This window comes from Tympanuchus pallidicinctus, unplaced genomic scaffold, assembly GCF_026119805.1.
Source record: "Tympanuchus pallidicinctus isolate F22 unplaced genomic scaffold, pur_lepc_1.0 scaffold3, whole genome shotgun sequence".
Lineage (NCBI taxonomy): Eukaryota > Metazoa > Chordata > Aves > Galliformes > Phasianidae > Tympanuchus > Tympanuchus pallidicinctus.
This window is the reverse complement of record NW_026294747.1, coordinates 54025770-54043871: the sequence shown is the minus strand read 5'-3', so window position 1 is coordinate 54043871 and position 18102 is coordinate 54025770. Positions and strand designations below refer to the sequence as shown.

General features: G+C 50.4%; 1 protein-coding gene across 1 annotated transcript in view; it reads left to right on the top strand.

The window, feature by feature from the left end:
- Positions 1–617: 617 nt before the first annotated feature.
- Positions 618–18102, top strand: part of DAAM1 (dishevelled associated activator of morphogenesis 1) — an 82494-nt gene continuing 65009 nt past the window's right edge. The window contains 1 exon segment of the mRNA XM_052695812.1: positions 618–716. The gene's annotated coding sequence lies outside the window, so the exon portion shown is untranslated.

Here is an 18102-nt window from a genome sequence, read left to right as displayed (position 1 = left end):
GTTATCTGCAGTGCTCATCTGCTGGTGGGAAGGAGAAGGGATGGAATGGGGTGGGACAATATGGGATGGAACAGAATGGACTGGGAGGGGATGGGATGAGATGGGATGGGATGGGATGGGATGGGATAGGATAGGATAGGATAGGATAGGATAGGATAGGATAGGATAGGATAGGATAGAGTGGAATGGCATGGAATAAGATGAAATGGAGTGGAATAGGGTGGGATGGTATGGGATGGAACAGAATGTGATAGAATTGGATGAAATGGGATGGGATAGGATAGGATGGAATGGAATGAAATGAGATGGGAAAGAACAGAATGGGATAGCATGGAATAGAGTGGGATGGTATGAGATGGAACAGGATGTAATAGAATTGGATGAAATGGAGTAGGGTGGAATGGGATGGGATGAGACAGGACAGAATGGGATAAAATGGGATGGAACAGAGCAGAACATCCCGTTGCGGGGATTGACTGCCCTCACAGTGAAGGCATTTCTCCTACCGCCCCTTCCGAGCCCCCCCCCCCCCGCCCCACGCACTACAACTCCCGGCGGCTCCGGGCCGGGGGGGCGCGGCCACGTGACGTCATCGCGCGGGGAGGGGCGGGGCGGCGGAGCGGGGCGGGGCGGGGCGGCCGCGGCCCATTGTGGGCAGGGGCCGGGCGGGCTCCGCTCCGCGCAGCGCCGGCAGGTACCGGGTCCGGGTCCGCTCGGTGAGTGAGCCGCGTCGTGCCGCTCGGCGGGGATCGGGGTCGCTTTGTCCGTTCCGCGGGGATCGAGCCTCCCGCCTATCCCGGCCGTAACCTCCCCCCGAGGCACGCCGGCTGTGGGGTCCCGCGTCGGCGCTGCGGGGCTGCCGGCGGCGGAGCTCGGGCGGGGCCGCGGCGGTGGGAGCGGGGCGGGGGGCTGCGGGACGCGGCGCTGCCTTCTCCATGGCGACGCCGCCCCGTTCGGTTGGATGGAGCCCGGCGGGGGGCGAGCCCCTGCCTGCGGTGGGGGATGGGAGCGCTGGGGGTCCCTGCCCCGCTGTGCCCGGCAGTGACGGGGTAAAAACAGCCGCGCCGCGATGTGGGAGCGGGGATGTGGGGTGTCTCGTAGTGGGGATGGCCGTGTCGGAGGGCGGGGTGGGGCTTTGGGGCTCCGGCACCGGCCGTGCAGCAGCAGGTTGGCTCTGGCAGCGTCTTTATCGGGCGGAGGATCTGGGAGAATGGGGTCAGTGGTGCGGTGGATGACGATGCCCTCGGTGCCGTTCCCGTGGGACAGTCGGCTGCATCGGGTTCCACCCGTGGGAGCTGCGCTGCTCGCAGGCAGCTGTGCTGCCTTGCACGCTCGTGTGGAAGGGGCTTTTTGCATCTCTTTTGCGTCAAGGTTAATTGAAGGCAAAGCCAAGCTGGAATCCTCCTGGCTAAAGCCGGGCAGAGTGTGCCTGCCCCAGTGCTACGGGACGTAGAGGTGGGGGTGGGAGGGGGCCGGAACCCTGCTGAGTTCACCCAGGCGGGTACTGCAGATCTCAGTGCCATGCTACCAGCCGGCTTCTTTCTGCTGCACGGATGAGGCTTTTTTCCCTCTCTAGAGGTTGGTCTTGATACTGCACATAGAACTCAGCGGCGTTCCCTGCTGAGGCCGCCTCTGTGAGCTGTGACACCGCTTCATTTTCCTCCCTCAGCCCAGCCATGGGCATCCTGAAGCACTTGGCGTCCCCTGTTTGGAGGGTCCTGCAGGCCCCTTTGCCACTGGCTTCCTTTCCCCACTGACATCCCCTTGGTTAATGAGTGACTCAGGTCCTTGGGGCCGGCCCAGCGTGGCCTACAGCCTCCTGTGCACAGGGAGCAAGAGCCAAAGTCCGGGATTCCTGATGGAGCAAGGTGAGACCGCAAGGCGGCAGGAAACAGGGAGGTTTCCTCTTCTTCGTCCTCCTCTTCTTTCTCCTCATCCTCTTCCAGCTGGGTCACTGTGTGCAGCCCTGTGGTGCTTGAGGCTGGCTGCCTCACTGCCCGGCCTCCGCCCCGAGCTGGCAAACAAGATGGATGAGGTGTAAGAGTAGCACCGAATCTGCTGCCCTGGGCTGGAAGTGGAGTCGGACCAGTCCTGACCTGAGCCAGCGCCTTATCTGACCCTTTGTTTTTGGGAGGCAGCAGGAAGGGCTCTGAAGATGGGATGGCCGTTAGAACCGGGTCATGGTTATCTCCTCCTGCTTCTGTTCTTTGTTTTGGCTTCTTGCCCGTCTCCTCCTGAGCTGCGTCATGTACTCCTTTGTGGGTGTCATGTACCTGCTGTCCCCAGGTCCCCTCACTCCGTTCTATGGTCTCCACGCCTCTATCACTGGCACTGCTTCACTGCCAGCCTCAATGCCACTGAAGTCCAGTGCGAGGGGCAGGCAGCAGTGAGCCAGGCAAATGTCAGTGCAACAGTGCCTTTAGTTAACCAGCAGCCACTAGTTTTCTTTTTAAAAGAGATGTTTTGGGGGGTCCCACCTGAACTAAGGCTGCCCAGGGAGGTGGTGAGATCGCTGTCCTTGGAGGCGCTCAGCGACCACAGCGATGTGGCACTGAGAGGCATGGTCAGTGGGCATGGTGGGGGTGAGCTTGGGGACCTCACGGTTCTTTTCCAACCTGAATAATTCTGTTATTCTGAGGGAGCAGCCCTTGCATTGACCCTGCTTGCTGGGTTTATAGTGGCACAAAAAGCAGCTTACCTACTGCATTTACAACCCAAAGGTAGCTGCTGGTGATGCAGGCGGACACACCACGTAGGGCGGGTGGTCTTCTGTGCCGATACGTGCCGAGCTGCTGCTGCACGGCTGCTTTTATCTCTGAAGTATTAATAAATGTGGCTCGCTATTTATATGGGTCTTTTTAAGAGCCTGGCGGGGCTGCCTGGAAGGCTCGCGCGGCACTGCAAGCATTCGGGGCTTTTTGTGCGTGCTTCAGCAGTAGATAAGCAAGGGCATCCAGCTGTCAGCTTCGGAGATTGCCAAAGCCTGCTCAACGGGATTTCTGCAGGCTTTTCTCACAAACGAGGATTTTGTTGGGTGCTTCAGTTTCTGACTCGATGCTGGTAATCAAATATCTCAACTTGGCTTCGGAAGGCTGCTGCAGATTGAGTGGTGAGGCTGTGCAGAGCAGGGCGAGCTTGTTGTGCTGTAATTGAGAGGGGCTCAACGTTGGTGCTTCAGCCTGCATTTTCTTTTTGTTTTAAATGCATATCTTTCTATCAGCAATTCTTTAAAAAAGGGGCAAAAAATCTTACATTTTGCTGCTGTCCTACTAAGCTTGCATCAAGCTAGTGGGACAGCTGTTCTGTTGCAAGTTGTGATAGCGGAGTGCTGTAAAATTCAAATTGTGTGGGTATTGATTTCTTTTTCCTCTCTTTGAGATAACAATATGTGTACTTTTCACCTCTGCACAAAGACAAACATCGGCACTGTGCTGAGAAAGAGCAGATCTGAATGAAGACCTGAAAGTTAGAAAAGAATTACTGAGCGTCCGACCCTAACTTCTGCATTGGTTAAATCTATATGGCTTAGCGTGTAGATTACTTACTCTACATGCTTCCCATACTAGGGGATAGGAGAAACAACTAATGAAGGTTTGGAAAGCAGTTCCATGTGCCAGCAGTGGCTTTTTTGCATATTGCATGAGCTCTGCTCTGCACGTCAGCCCCAGATGACTTATTTCTTGCATTAAGTAGGAAGTTGGAAATAGAAAGTTTGTAGCCTGCTGTGATTTACCCTGGTGTTTTTTGTTGTTTTTTTTTTTTGTTGTTTTCCCCTGCTGCCCTCTCTCTGAGCCGGGCTGGGAAGGAAGCTGTGCTGGTGCTTTCTTACCCCTGTCCCACTGGGAGATGAGCTGTGCTCCATCCCTCCTGTCCCTGTGCGTTGCAGCCTTTTGGAATATGTTGAAGAACCAGAAGTTCTGGGGTGGCGTGGAAAATGTCAGCTCAGTGAGTCATAAAACTTTCAAATCTTTGTGTGGCCTTTGAGGAAATAAAAAAAAAAACAAAACAAAAGTGAAGGAGGTGGGGATGAGGAGCAGCTTGACACCCCATAGCTACCTAGTTGGTTGAGTAGAGACTTTGGTGATGTGAGCTGACAGGGTTTGCTCTGTGAGCGGCGTGGTCTGAAAACCAGCCCCTGAAATCGCAGCAAAGCAAAATAATGCACAACATTACGAGTGCATTCCTGTTGGTGAAGCCAGGTGGAGTTGTCCTCTGCGATGCCCCATCCCACGTGAATCGCCCATCGCCATGCTTTGTTAATGCTTCCTCCAGTGCTGAGCCCCCAGCCTCCGCCTTTTGTTTCCAATTTGCAAAATGGAAGAGCTGCGTGCTGCTGGGAGCACCTGCACCAGAAAGTCACTTCCTATATCAGCAAAGTGGATGGGGTGGCCCAACCTGGTGGTGCTCACCGGTGAGTCACTGTTGTGAGTCACTCGGTTACACATAAATTACTGCCTTTTGACTGAATTGCATTGATAATCAGTGCGAAACATTGCTGCTGGAGGTGGAGTGGCGTGGACCTTGCCACAGGTCTGTCACCGTGACAGAGCTGGTGGCAAGCATTAGTTAGCCCATTGGAGCTCAGTTCTGGTGCTCATTTGTGTCTTCCTGAAGGCTGGCTTGGTTGGTTTGCTGCCATTTGGATGGTTTTAAGTTGTTCTGCAGCTCTCAGTCTGAACCCTTCCCAACTTGGCGCTGAGGACATACAGAAGTACATCCGTAAAATGCTGAATGAGGGCTGAGAGTTGTTGGTTGGACGCATCTTCAGATCCTGAGCCTGCCCTCGCCACGGCTGAGCGCCAGGGCTGTGCGTGTCTCCTGCAGGGCTCCTCGCTGTGCCAGACAAGTGGCTTCATGTTGCTCCTCCTGCATTCCTTCGGCAAGTGTTGCTCAGCTATGCACTCCCAGCTACGTGCTGCTCACCTGAATCACCTGAATCTTCGTGTGTGTGCACAGCTTCACCACCCAAAAGCCCGGGCTGTGCCTCTTTGAGCTGCTCTGGTCAAGTTCAGGCATTTTTACCAGAGGGTGAATGAAATAGTGCTCAAAGGGCATGGTGGGAGAGCAGCAGGAGTGCCTTGGTGCAGGGGCTGCTCCTGAGCTTTCAGGCTGACATCTTGCCATCAGATTCATCTGCAAGAGCTGGTCCAAGCCACCCATTCCCCAGGGCTTGGGATGTTCCAGACTGGGATTCCTTGTTCCTCATTGCACTGGCAAAGCCCCAGCTGGAAATTTGTCATGCAAAGCTCAAAACCCGTGTGTGTATGTACATGCATAGCGGTGACATGAAGAGAGCAGAAACACCCAATTAACTCCTTAGACGTATGCCCATCCTTGGGGATGTGCACGACATGATGGGACCTCTGGGTGCTCCCAGTGCCACTTTCCTGTCCTTTTCTCACAGTGTGCATTGGGTTTGGGTACATCTGCCTGGGCTGCACTGCTCACAGGCTGATGTCAGGGGTTTTTGCATGGAATATTAGCAGCTGGCTTTTGTACCAATATGCAAAGCTGAGCTATGTTTGACAGTTTTTGGGAAGTCACTGGTAGAGGGTGGATTCTTTCACTGCATTAGAGATGGGATTGCTGGCCCAGGGGAAGTCTTGTGGGCACATGGAGCATCAGCAGTGCTGAGCTTTAGGGAGTGGGCTGTCAAAAGCAGCAAAAATGCCCGCACACTTCTTGGAGAGCAGCAAAGCTACAACCTTGCTTGGCTGCACGTCTCAGGTCTGGGGAGCTGGCACTGCTGGAGCTCCAGGGCTGTGCTCTGCACCCATCTTTGTACTGCTTGGGCCGAAGGGTGGGACAATGCTTGTCCTAAAAAGCTGCAGCATGAGATCAGGGGGTGCAGGAGTCAGTTTACTGTACCCCAAAGCAACACTGTAAACTGGACTCCTAATGCAGCATGGCCATGTGCTTTTTAGCTTTTTCTGGATGCCTTCTCCTTGCTTGGCCTCAGCATCTTCTATGAGAACCAAGCTGTGGACTCTTGCGTGCCGTCCTGGAGAGCTGTGGTAGCTGAGGTCCAGTGCAGCTGTTTCCTTTGAGGACATCTGTAAGTGGCTGTGAAGCTGTTTGTGTAAAGCTCTTTCCCTGCTGAGAGCCCTTTGGCTATTTGATGATTCCAGCTGCACTGTGGGGTTGGCCCCTTGGCGCCTGGCTTCTGTGCCCCTGTGCTGCTTGGGGTTGGCTGGACTTGGGTTTGGGGCTTCTCCCATTGCCATTCCTGCTTGTGCATGGAGGTGTTGATGGGGCCAGGCTCTCAGGGCATGATCCCATATGATGCTTGGTGATGCCAGCTGGGCAGCAGAAAAGCTGAACTTGCAAATCTGCTCGGGTAAGTCACACCAAGGACTGTTTGAACTGCTGTAATCCCCAGTGCCTCCTGAGCAACCCTGTTTACAAGAGGCGGTGCTTCCGACCCCTGTCCTCACGGCTGTACGTCACTCGTTTACTTAGTGAAACTCCATGGCTGAGGTTGGTGGGAGAGCTGACACTGCGCTCCTTCCTCACCACCCCCTTGTTATGGACGCATCCTGCAGAGCGGCTGGAGGCTCTCTGGGGACACCTCGGTTCCATTTTCAGACTACAGCTCCTTTTATCTCCTGTGGAGATCGCTGTCTGGCACATCGCACGTGAAATCGCCGCTGGCTCCGGAGCCCTGGGAAGTCTCTACCCATCACACAGAGCAAAAAAGATGTCAAGGAAAATTTTTGGAGCGTGCTAAATGTCCTTATTCCTACAGACAGTTTACTTTGGGTTCTGGAGTTGGAAGGGAGTCTTTACGCTCGTGGTTTTCTCACGTTTACTTTTGTGCTGAGTGCTGCTCTTCTGCTCACTGAGGTCAATGTTCTGACATTTCTAATCATGGTGATAGTTCAGGCTGCAGCGACGTGCCGTGGGCTGCACTGTGGATTGTACAGGCAAGAAACTGTGGGGTCCACGAAATACAGTCTGCCTGTTTTTGAAGCCATCCTGTGGCCTGACAGGTTTCAGCATGAGAAGAAGAGGACAGAAGGCCTTAACCCATGTAACTTGGTTGCCTCTTGTTCTGTTTCTGTTTTGTTTCACTGTGACCTTGGGGAGAGAGAATGCATCTGTGGGGTCTGCAATCTCTATGCCACAGGATGTGGAGCAACTGTGGTGCTGGGGACCCAAAGGGCTGAGCTCTGGCTGTCGTGAATCCATTTCATGGATTGCTCATTTTTTCCAAGGGGAGAAAAAGCCTGCAAACACTTTATGGTGGGTGCCAGGCCCCAGCGCACTGTGGCATAGTGACCTCGCATCTGCCTTGGGTACACCTTTGCCCACCCAGCAGAACTGGCCGGGATCCCAAAAAACAAACAGGCCTCCTGTGCTGGGCTGCTGCACAAGGGAAGGCTTTCAGCACAGAGCCTTTCAGCACTTTGCTACCTGCACTGCTGCCAATGCTGCTCGGCTCACCCCAAGCCTACTGAAAGCCCATGGGATCGACTCTTCCCCTTCCTCCTCCCGCTTCCTTTCCCCCCCTTCTCTTGGTTTTCAACACTAGATACTTGAATAAATCATTGAGGATGTGATCACACAGGAAACCTGCTTTTTTTTTTCATTTTTTTTTTTTCAGCGGGGTTAGGAAGTGAATTCAGCTCTCCAGGGTTTCAGTCCTGTGCTTTTCGATCACAAGGTTCTTCATGCTTTCGACTCCGCTGCTCTTGAAATGACGTGTCCTCAGCTGCTTTTCCCTTTGCTACTGCAGACCTGCAGAAACAATAGCGCCTGGAAACGCTCTTCAAGAAACTGAAATGGATGGTGCTGGTGTGTGCAGCAAGAGGGAGAATGCACATTTGATCTGCTTTACGTCTTTATTTGTTGCCTTGTTTACTACTAGGTTTTTCTTTGCTTCAATGGAGAGCAAAGCCCTTGTTCCTGCGGAATTCACAGCTTCTAATTTGCTCCTTGTTAGAAGTAGTGCCCCAAATCCCACATTCCTTTGTGCATCTTGTCTTTTTTTCCCCCCTTTTTCTTTGTCAGTGGGGGCTTATGGAGTATAATGCTCAGATTAGCAACTGTATTTGTGGAGTAACCCATCTTTGTGCAGGTCTGGCTGGAAACCAATTAAGCTTGTCTTGATCTCTAAATGAGATTTTTGTTGAACATCTTACCCAACCGCCTTTTACATCCATTAATAGCGGGTGGGATTAAAATAGCTGAACGTGTAGAGATCGCGTGTTGGATAAACAGAAAGCGTTGGTTGCAGGGAAGTTCCCGGGGATGTGTGCAAACCGGTGCCTCTTTGTTCCGTGCTTTTGTAGCTCTGCTCGTCGAAACCTGGCGTGAAGTACGTCTGGCTACGGGCGTGCAGAGCCTGGTGGTAGGGGATGCAGTGCAGGGGCAGATGCGTGGTGAACAAATGGGAAGCTTTCCATGAGTTTCCCCATCACTCTGCGTGACGATGAGACTCTGCTGCCTTCAGGTCTCTGCAGGTGCTTTGGTGCTCCCTGGTCCCAGCGTTGCTTTTTTTGGTTTAGCCTGGGAAGAATCACACTGGTTTTCCAGTTATGGGTGGCAGCTGACGTGTCCCTGCTGCCCTGCCTCCGTCGGGTTTATCTAAGCTGCTGCAGTGAAAACCCAGCCTGGAACGGCATTTTAGTGCATTGTTTTTGAAGAAAACCGGCTAAATAAAGACGCCTTTAATAAACCGTGCCTTCAGGGAACCCTTGTATCTCATCCCAGGCTGTTTCTGTGTTGAGATAAGATTGTGGAGCAGCTGGATTTGTACTCTGCTTGGATGAAGGGCTGTGGGCTGTTTTCAGGGTGCAGACATTCATTCTTTCTTTTGTTTATTTGTAAAGCAACTGCAGAGAAGCAGTGTGAAACCCAGCATCTTCTCTGGTGACCACCGGGTTTCTCTGATGTGCTCAAACAGTAAGAAGCACTGCCCAGAGGGAAGGAGGGAACTAAAACTTCATGTTAACTGTGCTCTCTTAAATTTTTCCCTATCACAACCCTCCTGATTGCCACCCAACCACATCACCAGCCTGGCATACCGAAGCCCTTGGCACCATATTGAAGAGGACAGTTGTCTCAATGAGGGGACAGCCATCGTCTTTGGTGTGGCACTCTCAGTGTGACTAAACCCAAAACCTCATGAAAAAAAAACCAGCATAAAGTGTAAGATGAATGGTGGTTTTGTTTCTTACGTGTTCTCTGATAGGGCATGAGGTGGGACCTTGCAGGTGCTGCATGGTGACATGATGTGATGTGACAGATGATGTGGTTTCCTGGGAGGAAGGTATAAAAATAAGCCTGTCTTCAGCCTTGTTTGCGTGTTATCCTGCTGTCCTGTCCCCCTACTCTTTCTTCCTCAAAGCTGAAGAGCTGTGGAGGTCAGTGTCCCTCATCCCAGCATCCAGAAGGGTGACACAAACCCTGGTGAGGATGTGCCGTGCCTGAGGTGTGGAGAACCCATTGGGCCAACTTCGCCATTTCCTCCTGTGTTTCCCCTTCCAAAGCTTTGGAGGAGCTGTTCTCTCCTTCCTCCTAGGGATTGCAGAGCTATAAGGGAACATTTGTGTAGGACATGGTTGCTATTGGATGTGAGCTCGTGGTGTAACCAGGCTGAGTGCTAAGCTGCTGCTGACCCAAACTTTCTCTTCCATTTCAGTTAAATATACCCTTGAAGGTGTGGTTACTAAAGCTAGCTTCAATTTTGGTTATGCAAAACAGGCAAATGCAGCTCCAAACCAACCCAGGAGGAAAGTCTCATGCCCATCCAAGGGTCAGGGCACCCCATGGCCAAGTCCTGTATTATTGCCTCTTGTTGGCCCATGTCTGGCCTGTGCCGGCCACCAAGATGTGGCATGGTCGCTGCAAGGCCACCTCTAGCTTTGAGTGAGGTGGGTTTTGGAAAGCTATTGATCTTGTAGCCATAAGCTGTAGCAGCCTTCAGAATAGCCAAGAAAACAGCTCATCAGGAGAGCTGTAATGAAACAGTAGCTTCAAGGTCTGTGATCAGAGAATGACAGAATTGTTTAAGTTGGAAGGGGCTTTAATGGCCACCTGGACCAATTCGCCTGCACTGAGCAGGGACACCCACAGCTCCATCAGGTGCTCAGAGCCCCGTCCAGCCTGACCTTGGGTGTCTGCAGGGATGGGGCACCCACCAGCCCTCCGGGCAACCTGTGCCAGAGCTGCACTATCTTTACTTAAAAACAAAACAAAACATCTTTCATGTATCCAGTATAAATCTTCCCTCTTTAAATGGTGGAAGCATCTTGCGAGATGGAGGCCAGTGAGCTGTGTGTGATTTGTGCCCATATTTGCTGTGTGTTGGTGCTTCTCTTTGCAATGCAGTTTGCCATTTGTTATCTGCAATCTGTGACCATGCTTATCCTTGGGCAGCCAGAGCCAGCCCTTATTTACACAAATGCTGGCCCTTGAGCAACATGGGCTGATGTAAGGAATAGAAACATATATAAATAGAAGAAATATATGTATGTTGTGGTACTTACATGAACCAGCTGGTGACCTGAATGGAGGGGAGGGTGTTATCCTTGACTTGGCTCACGTACAGGTAGGAGAGATGAATTATAAGCAAGGAGATGAGCTTTCCTCTTGAAAGGCTCGAGTTCTTTGGTTGTGCATGTTTGTTAGTTAAGAGGACCAGGGGACAGCTTTCTGAGTGCAGCATGGTTTGTGCCTTGCAGGTGCCTCGAGTAGAGCAGCTCATGGCCAAAATGCCATGAGATGGGGGGTTGGCCCCACGCTCTTGTTATCTCGTGCTGGCTGGCATGTGGGCAGGATGGTGTGGATATCCCAACACTGGTCTCCTGTGCATGCAGGATGCTTCACTGCAGAATTCACTGCTCTGTGTTAAATGTGCACAGATAATTGCAATCTTAATATCCCCAGCAGGGAAATTTGTTAGAGGGTGAGGCTTTCCTGCAACACTTGTGGAGGAACGATCCTGCAGGGTGACATCCATCATTCCTTCCCCTTTTTGCTACTTGTTTCAAAAATAGATCTCGAATGGATGCTGATTTAAAAACTGGCAGATGATCTGAAAATAGGGAGCTTGGTAAATGGTTCCAGAAGGTGATTTGAAGCCATGGCAGCAATTTGAGTCTTAATAAGCTGTGCTTGCTCCTACAAAAGGCAACTTCACCTTGCTGCGTCTGCTTCGTCCTCATGTCGATGTCCTGGGTCCAGCCTGGCTGCCCATTGAGCCCTGATAGCAACGTCTTGTTTTAAAGCACGTTTTCCCTTGTAGGAGTGGACTGAAATTGGGACTGAAGCTCTTGCAGTGCCGCTGTTAGGTAGCCCTCATTTTGTTTTGTCCTGATGATCTGAGTGAAATAATTCATAAGGACGTTTTCCACAAATCGATAAATCCATCCTTGCCTCTGTGCCTGGGAGGTTTGCTTTGCTCTAGATACAGAGCATCTCTCCATCCCAAACAGTCCTGCAAAGCCCTGCTCTTCAGAGTGAAATAGCTGTTCTAGGTACGCCTGTGGAGCTTGAGGAATTTGTCCCCATGCCAAGCAATTCCTGATGTTACAAGTCTCGGGGAAACTGATGCCAAAAATGAAGGGGGGAGGGAGCGGTTGCTTTTTGAAGGGAACTGGGAGCAGGAATCTCAGTTACAGGTAAATCTGACTTTCGGATCTCAACTTGGCATTTCCTGTTGGGAGGAATTGGAAAATTCCTGTTGCACCACACCACATCCCCTTCTGAAAACCGCTCCTGCAAAGTGGGGAGTGTGCGTCTTTTGAAAGCGATATGTGCATGTTTGCATAAGGAGCCTGCCATATGGGACCTGCCTGGAAAAAGAGGGTTTGGAAACACAGCTTTGCTACAGGTGAAGAAGTCAAAGATAACACCGCCATCTCCAAACCTGAGCTTGTTTGGTGTTCTCTGAGCACTGTGATCCTGCAGGGATGGAGCAGCGCCTAGAGCTGTGGTATCACTAAGGTTGGAAAAGACCTCCAAGATCCCCAAGGAGGTGTCTTCTGCCCTATCCTCGTGGTGGTTTGAGCTCCTTGGCACTGGTGTTTGGGATCCAGAGACGTTCCCACAGCCAAAACTCACCGTGGCGAACGGGTGTGCACATGGGCTCTGGCTCTGATTTCCTTCATTGCTGCAGAGAGCAGCTGAACGACACACGATGTTTCAGCAGGACGTCCCCTCTTTTGTTCTTCCATATTAGAAAAGTCTGTGCGTGTGTTTGTATTTAAAATAGAAGTGTGCTTCACATCACTGTTTGTGAGCTGTGCCACTTGGGATGTGGCCCAGCGGTGCTGGGTAGGGGCACAGCATTACCATGCCCCCTGCAAACCAGAGTGGCCCTGTGAAATTGTCATTTCAAATAAATGCCACAATGGTTTCTCCTCCTCGTCCTCCCCCTGTTCCTGTGTTCTTCCCCTAGCACCGTGTCCCTCCCCACCCACCAACCCAAGGCTGAGGGGGGATCTGATTGGGATTTATGTTAAAAGGCTCATTTTATGTGCGTAATTAAAACGTGCTATTGCTGGGTAGAAATGGGATTTGATGCTTACTGCTGTGACTCTTTCTCATGCGTTAGGGTGAACTGATTGATTACTGAGGTTTGAGATTAAATATTCCCCTGAGGTCTGCTGGTATTTAATGCGGTAGGAGGAGGGCAGAGAGGAAGGGGGAAGGAAAGCGATGTTTTTCCACCAAGGCGAGGAGAGCAGAGCAACATCTGCTGTGAGCATCCCCTTGCCTTGTTCTGGGGGCAGTATCTGCTGTAGCAGAGGCTCCCAGCACCTGGGACCAGGATAAATCAGGCCCGTGGTGGCAGAGGAGCTGCTGGTGGGATGTGCTGCTTCTTCTCCCTGTTGTATTGACCATCCCATCGCACATCCCTCGTCACACCACATCCCATCCAGGCAGCAGGACAGAACTCCCACCCCCTCCCTTTCCCCCAGCAACACGCCTCAGTTATTACCTTTTAATTCAGGAAAGCTCTATTTTCAGTTTCAATGGCCTTTAGGAGATAAAAAGCCCAATATGCCACTCCAAAGCGAGTAGTGGGAGTGTCGTTGTGCAAGCACACATTGGGGCAACCCGTGTTTACCTGCTTTGCTTCCCTTGATGTCTAATTTTAGCTGATGGTGACGGGTCCCTCCAGGGTGCTGTAGAGGTTTCCTATTGGCGTGGACTTTAAGAAACACGCATACAAACAAAAAACACTTGCGTTTATTCTGGTGAATTCTTTTGGAAAGGGTGTGACTTATTTTTGTGAGCAGCCCGGGCACACACTGGCTTTGTTCTGCTGCAGTCTGGCTGGGTTGGTTATTTCAGGTCTTCCAAGATGTAATCAGAATAATTAGTTACTGTCTGTTTATACCTTCTGTTTTTGTTGCAGGGTTTCCAAAGGGCGTATTTGTATTTCTGAGCGCTGCCTAAGTGTCGCTTAATCATTAAGCATCTGATTTCCTCCAAGTTATCTGTCATGCTGCTTGTGTAAGTACATCATAAAAAATATTGGGGGTGGATGCTGTGTGGGGGGGGGAGGGTGAGATGGAAGGATTTTCCTTGGTTATCACCAGTTTAAGTGAGTGCTGTGTTTGCTTCCCAGCCCCTTGTGCAATGATCAGAGTACTGCCTGTTTTGATTGGCGCTTAACGAACCAGCCAGCTTAATGAGCTTGCTTTCAGCCAAGTATTCATGTATACCCCGGTTAACTGGCAGGATCTGTTACTTGGTGTCGTTTTGGAGAAATAAAGGGCTTTTGCTTTCCTTGTACAGTTCCACCTTTGACTCCTTAATTCAGTGGTATTCCTTATAAAAAACAGAGTTCTACTTGGACATAAATTACTGCTCTAAGTTTGCCAGGACTCGTAGTAAAGTTGGTTTTTCTTTGCGTGTTGGGTTTTGGAAGGGAGGACAGTGTATCAATTTCCCCCCTCCATAATGTAAGAGGGGTGCAGAAAAACGCTGCTAAACAGGAAGAGGGCAAGAAAACCTGGCCACGAGGCAGGTATGGTGCTGGAGCCTTGCCTCATGCATGCACGGAGCCTAAATCAATAACGTGACTTTTTTCCTTTCATGTTTATCACTATGGTCCCAAGAGCAGCTTGTGCAGAAGGGCCAGAGTGATGTGGGGCAGACAGGGCTGGCAGCAGCCCAGAGGACAACGTACTGGGCTCAGTAATTTGCCTTTTACTCTTGGTTTTACTTTCTTGGGAGACTGTGCCAGCGGTCAGGGGCTGCAGTGCTGGCTCATCGGCCGTGTAATTTATCGCGTCAGATAGCCCGTGTGCGAACCTTTGGGGCGTGGGCACGCTGCTGCTGGTGATGGATGTGCTCCTGCAGCCTTCTAAAGCCAGGAGCTGCCATTACGATCAGCTCCTCCGTTTGCCTGTGTGATGCACACCATAAATTTTCTCTGGCTAGCTTCTGTCCTGAGGTCAGTAACTGCGCTTTAATTAGCTCCTGTCAAGCATTATGGATGTGCGGTGTGGCTGCGCTCGCTGCCTTCCCATGAAAGGAAGGGGCTGATGCGAGTGGGAATTGGGGCCATCAGCATCTACTCAGCTTCAGGAGATCAAGCAAAACTTGCATATGGGGGGTCAGAGCTCGAAATCTATCTCCTTTCCATGGTAATCCTTTGAATATAAAGAAGAAAATTGTCTCAGTTAGGAGTGGTGAGACGCTGGCACTGCTGCCCAGAGGAGCTGTGAGTGCCCCATCCCTGGCAGTGCTCATGGCCAGGTTGGATGAGTTTAAGTGGACTTTAAGGTCCCTTCCCACCTAAACCATTCTGTGATTTCAGATGACACTTCCCAAAGCTCCTGCGATGTTCAGTGTGTAGTGCTGCTGTTGGCCCCCCAGAAGTCAGTGAGGATGAAGAGTCTTTAAGCACCGTCCTCTCCATGCCTGCCTGTGGCTAACTCAGGCCTGCTCTGATGACATTTGGGAAGAGGTCATGCTGATACTGGGATCAAAAAGAGGCAACTTATCTTGTGTTACTGCTGTAGAAGCTGCTTAGCCAAGCGAAACATTCACTGGGGAGAATGGAAGATGTGATGGAGGATGCTGAAGGCAAACATGGATTGCAGAATGAGGATGCAGAGGATGTTTGCCTTCCAAAATCCTCCATCTCAGTTGAGGATGGAGAATATCCCCATGCTTCATGGCCATCATTGGGAGAACAGACCATGTCCTCCCATGTAGCCTGCCTGTGTGCAGGCTGACCGCCAGCCACTTCCAGATGTGGGGGGAAGGACTGGGACACGCACACCCCGTTTTCCTCATAAAACTCCAAACAAGAGGATTGGCCTGGTTTAGATTTTAAAAATAACTTGCACATTTGGAAGCTAAAGTTTCAGAAGGGCTCCGAACGGGATAATGGCTTTGATCGCGGCAGTCTGAGATCAAGGGGGGGGGATTTTAGGTTTGCTGCATCAGATGGAAAATATATTGTGGTGTCTAGACTTTATCATCCTTGAGCAAGGCTTTTTTCTATTCTACAGAAGATCTAATCCAAAGCCCAAGAACAGTTGATAGGGTTCCAAAGCAGCGTGCTTTGGGGCTTGATTGTGTCCAGAAGCGAGTTGAAAGAGGTGCATTCACTGACATCTTGAATATCCATGTGGCAGTCAAGCTCTCTCATGCTGGAAGGTGCCCTACTGAGGAAGCTGTGACAATTTTCCTTTGAAATGCTGTGTTTTCATCGTAGAATCATGGAATGGGCTTGGGTTGGAAAGATCGTTGGGTTGAAGGTCATGTAGTTCCAGCTTCCCTGTTGTGGGCAGGATTGCCAGCCACTAAATCGAGCACTAGATCAGTTTCCTGGGGCCCCATCCAACTCAGCCTTGTGTTTTCTACCCAAGAGTTTTGGGTGTTCTTTGGCAAACGTGTTGCCAAAAAGGCATTGCCAGCCATCCCAGTGCATGGCCCCGAAGCTGAAATACATCCTGAGCTGCAAACGTTGCCCCAGGCTCTGATGGTGTTGCAGCTTAGCTGTGAAAAGGTTCGACTGGAAATTTGGGAAAACATTTGGAAATGTTTTGGAAAACATTTGAATTGAGGATGTCGTGTCTGGTTGTTTTCCCTTGCTTTTTCTTTGTGAGAGTGAGAAAACTGCTGTTGTGTTTCTGTTTTTTGTTGCCATCAATTACTTTTTTAGACATATTTATTTCTGAGCATGAGTCAGAGCGAATGCCAGCCTGTAAACAGTTTGTAGCATAACACTGTAATGGAATCAGGACAGAAGGGACCACGAGGTGTTGCTTTGTCCCCGAGGCAGGACAGGTATATCTACTCACTGAACTGGAAGGCAATCGCATTTGTTGAGAGTTGTTTTCTCATAAATAATGTAAGGAGCAAGGGCAGAAATCTATCAAATAATGCTGTCAGGCTGCGTGAGAGAGCCCTTCTCAGCTTATTCAAATCATTTGCTGAATAGGTGTGAAAATGAATGCTGGGTTTGTGCCCAGAGCCACTCAGAATGATATTCCAGAGTAATATTTTCGGCCTTGACATTTGCCAGAATGCTGTAACTTCCACAGATGAAGGTGCTTTTACCTACAGCCTGTATCCATTGTGGAATTGTCCCTATGTCACCCAGTGACTGAGATGACCGGACCCCAGAAGCCCTGCTGGGATGCAGTATGGTTTTGCTTTGTTTCTTGTGAAGTAGATTTGTATGTTCAGAATTAAAGCTCTTCTCCAGATGGTAAAAAGAATCAAATCCCCCAAACCCATCTGACGACATGGGTAGTTGGTGTGTGCTGGGCTTGCATCCTCAGCTAGCTGCAGTGCTAAGCTCCTAGAAGTAAATGGCAACCTCTCTCCTTGACATCTGCAGGCTTTAGATAAAGCTGCGAGATGCTGGGCAGTGGTGGTAGAGGAGAGGTAGCAGGAGAAGTCTTGTCTGCTTTAAGATTGAGAGCCGAGGGGTGGCTTTCAATTAATTTCTTGTGCATCTTCCTCCGTCCTAACTTTGTGTCTCGAGTGTGGATTGAAGTGAGTACAGAAGAGCCATCGCTTAATCCCTCGCCTTTCAGAACCTGAGAGGTTCTGAAAGCAGTTCACCTGTCCCCAGCTGGAGGCTGGCTTGCTCTCCAGTTGGCATTGCATTAATATTAGCATTCACACAGCCCAGATGGGGACTGGTTTTCCTTCGTCTGCTACTTTCTCCAACTGGTTTATAATAGGTAAAAGCAAAAAGTGTCCATCTATGGCTGTGTGGCAGGTCTGGAGAGCTCCCCCAGCCCATCTGTACATTTGATGTCAAGATGGCAGGCAGCATTATTGTTTGGCCAAATGTATGCAGAGATATCACGGCTTAGATTTGTTACAGATGGGTTTCTGGATATAGTGGAAGGCATTCTGCCAGCCTGTTTTATATCTGTGTAAAAGTGATTGGCATCTCTATAAATAAAGCTGCTGTGGGGTTATAAATCTAAATATACTTATTCATTAAATTATTTTTACATCTCAAATAGGTTCACATTCTGTTTCTCTGTGAGCAATGTGTGCATGTAACATGTGTGTTATCCACAGCATCACAATAAATGATCAAAAACGCAGCACTGGAGGCTGTGAACAATTTTTTTTTTGCCTTGCAAATGTATGTCCATGGTTTTCTGTGCTGTAGTGGGATGAAGGACCTTCTCTGAGGCAGTCGTCCTGGGGGAAGGAACTGGACTCAGAAGTGATAATGAATGTCAATATGGGAATGTCAGCTTTTTCTTTTTAGGCTCACAGATGAGTATGATTTTGTTGGGGTGCTCAGACCCTAAGGACAAGCAGGTATATTTCTCTGGTTTGTTTGGGAAGGAATCCCTACCAGTACCTCCATCCATATCCTTGGATGGGGAGTCTCACAAGACTTTCTCCCCTCTGTGCCATGGATAAGGGGATCTTTCCACCACGTCTAACCTTCCCTGCTGTCACCTCAGCTGCAGGAGCACGGAAGAAAAGTCCCCCAGATTTGCTCTAAGTGCTGTCGTGAGCTGGAGGAAGTGATGAGGTGCAGAGTCAGAGGGACAGCCCCGCCAGGCCTCACCATCCAGCTTGATCTCTGAAAACACTCTAAGCTGCAGCCTTCAATTCCTTTGGGCTTGTTTTTCTTCTCTTTCCAAAGCATTAGAA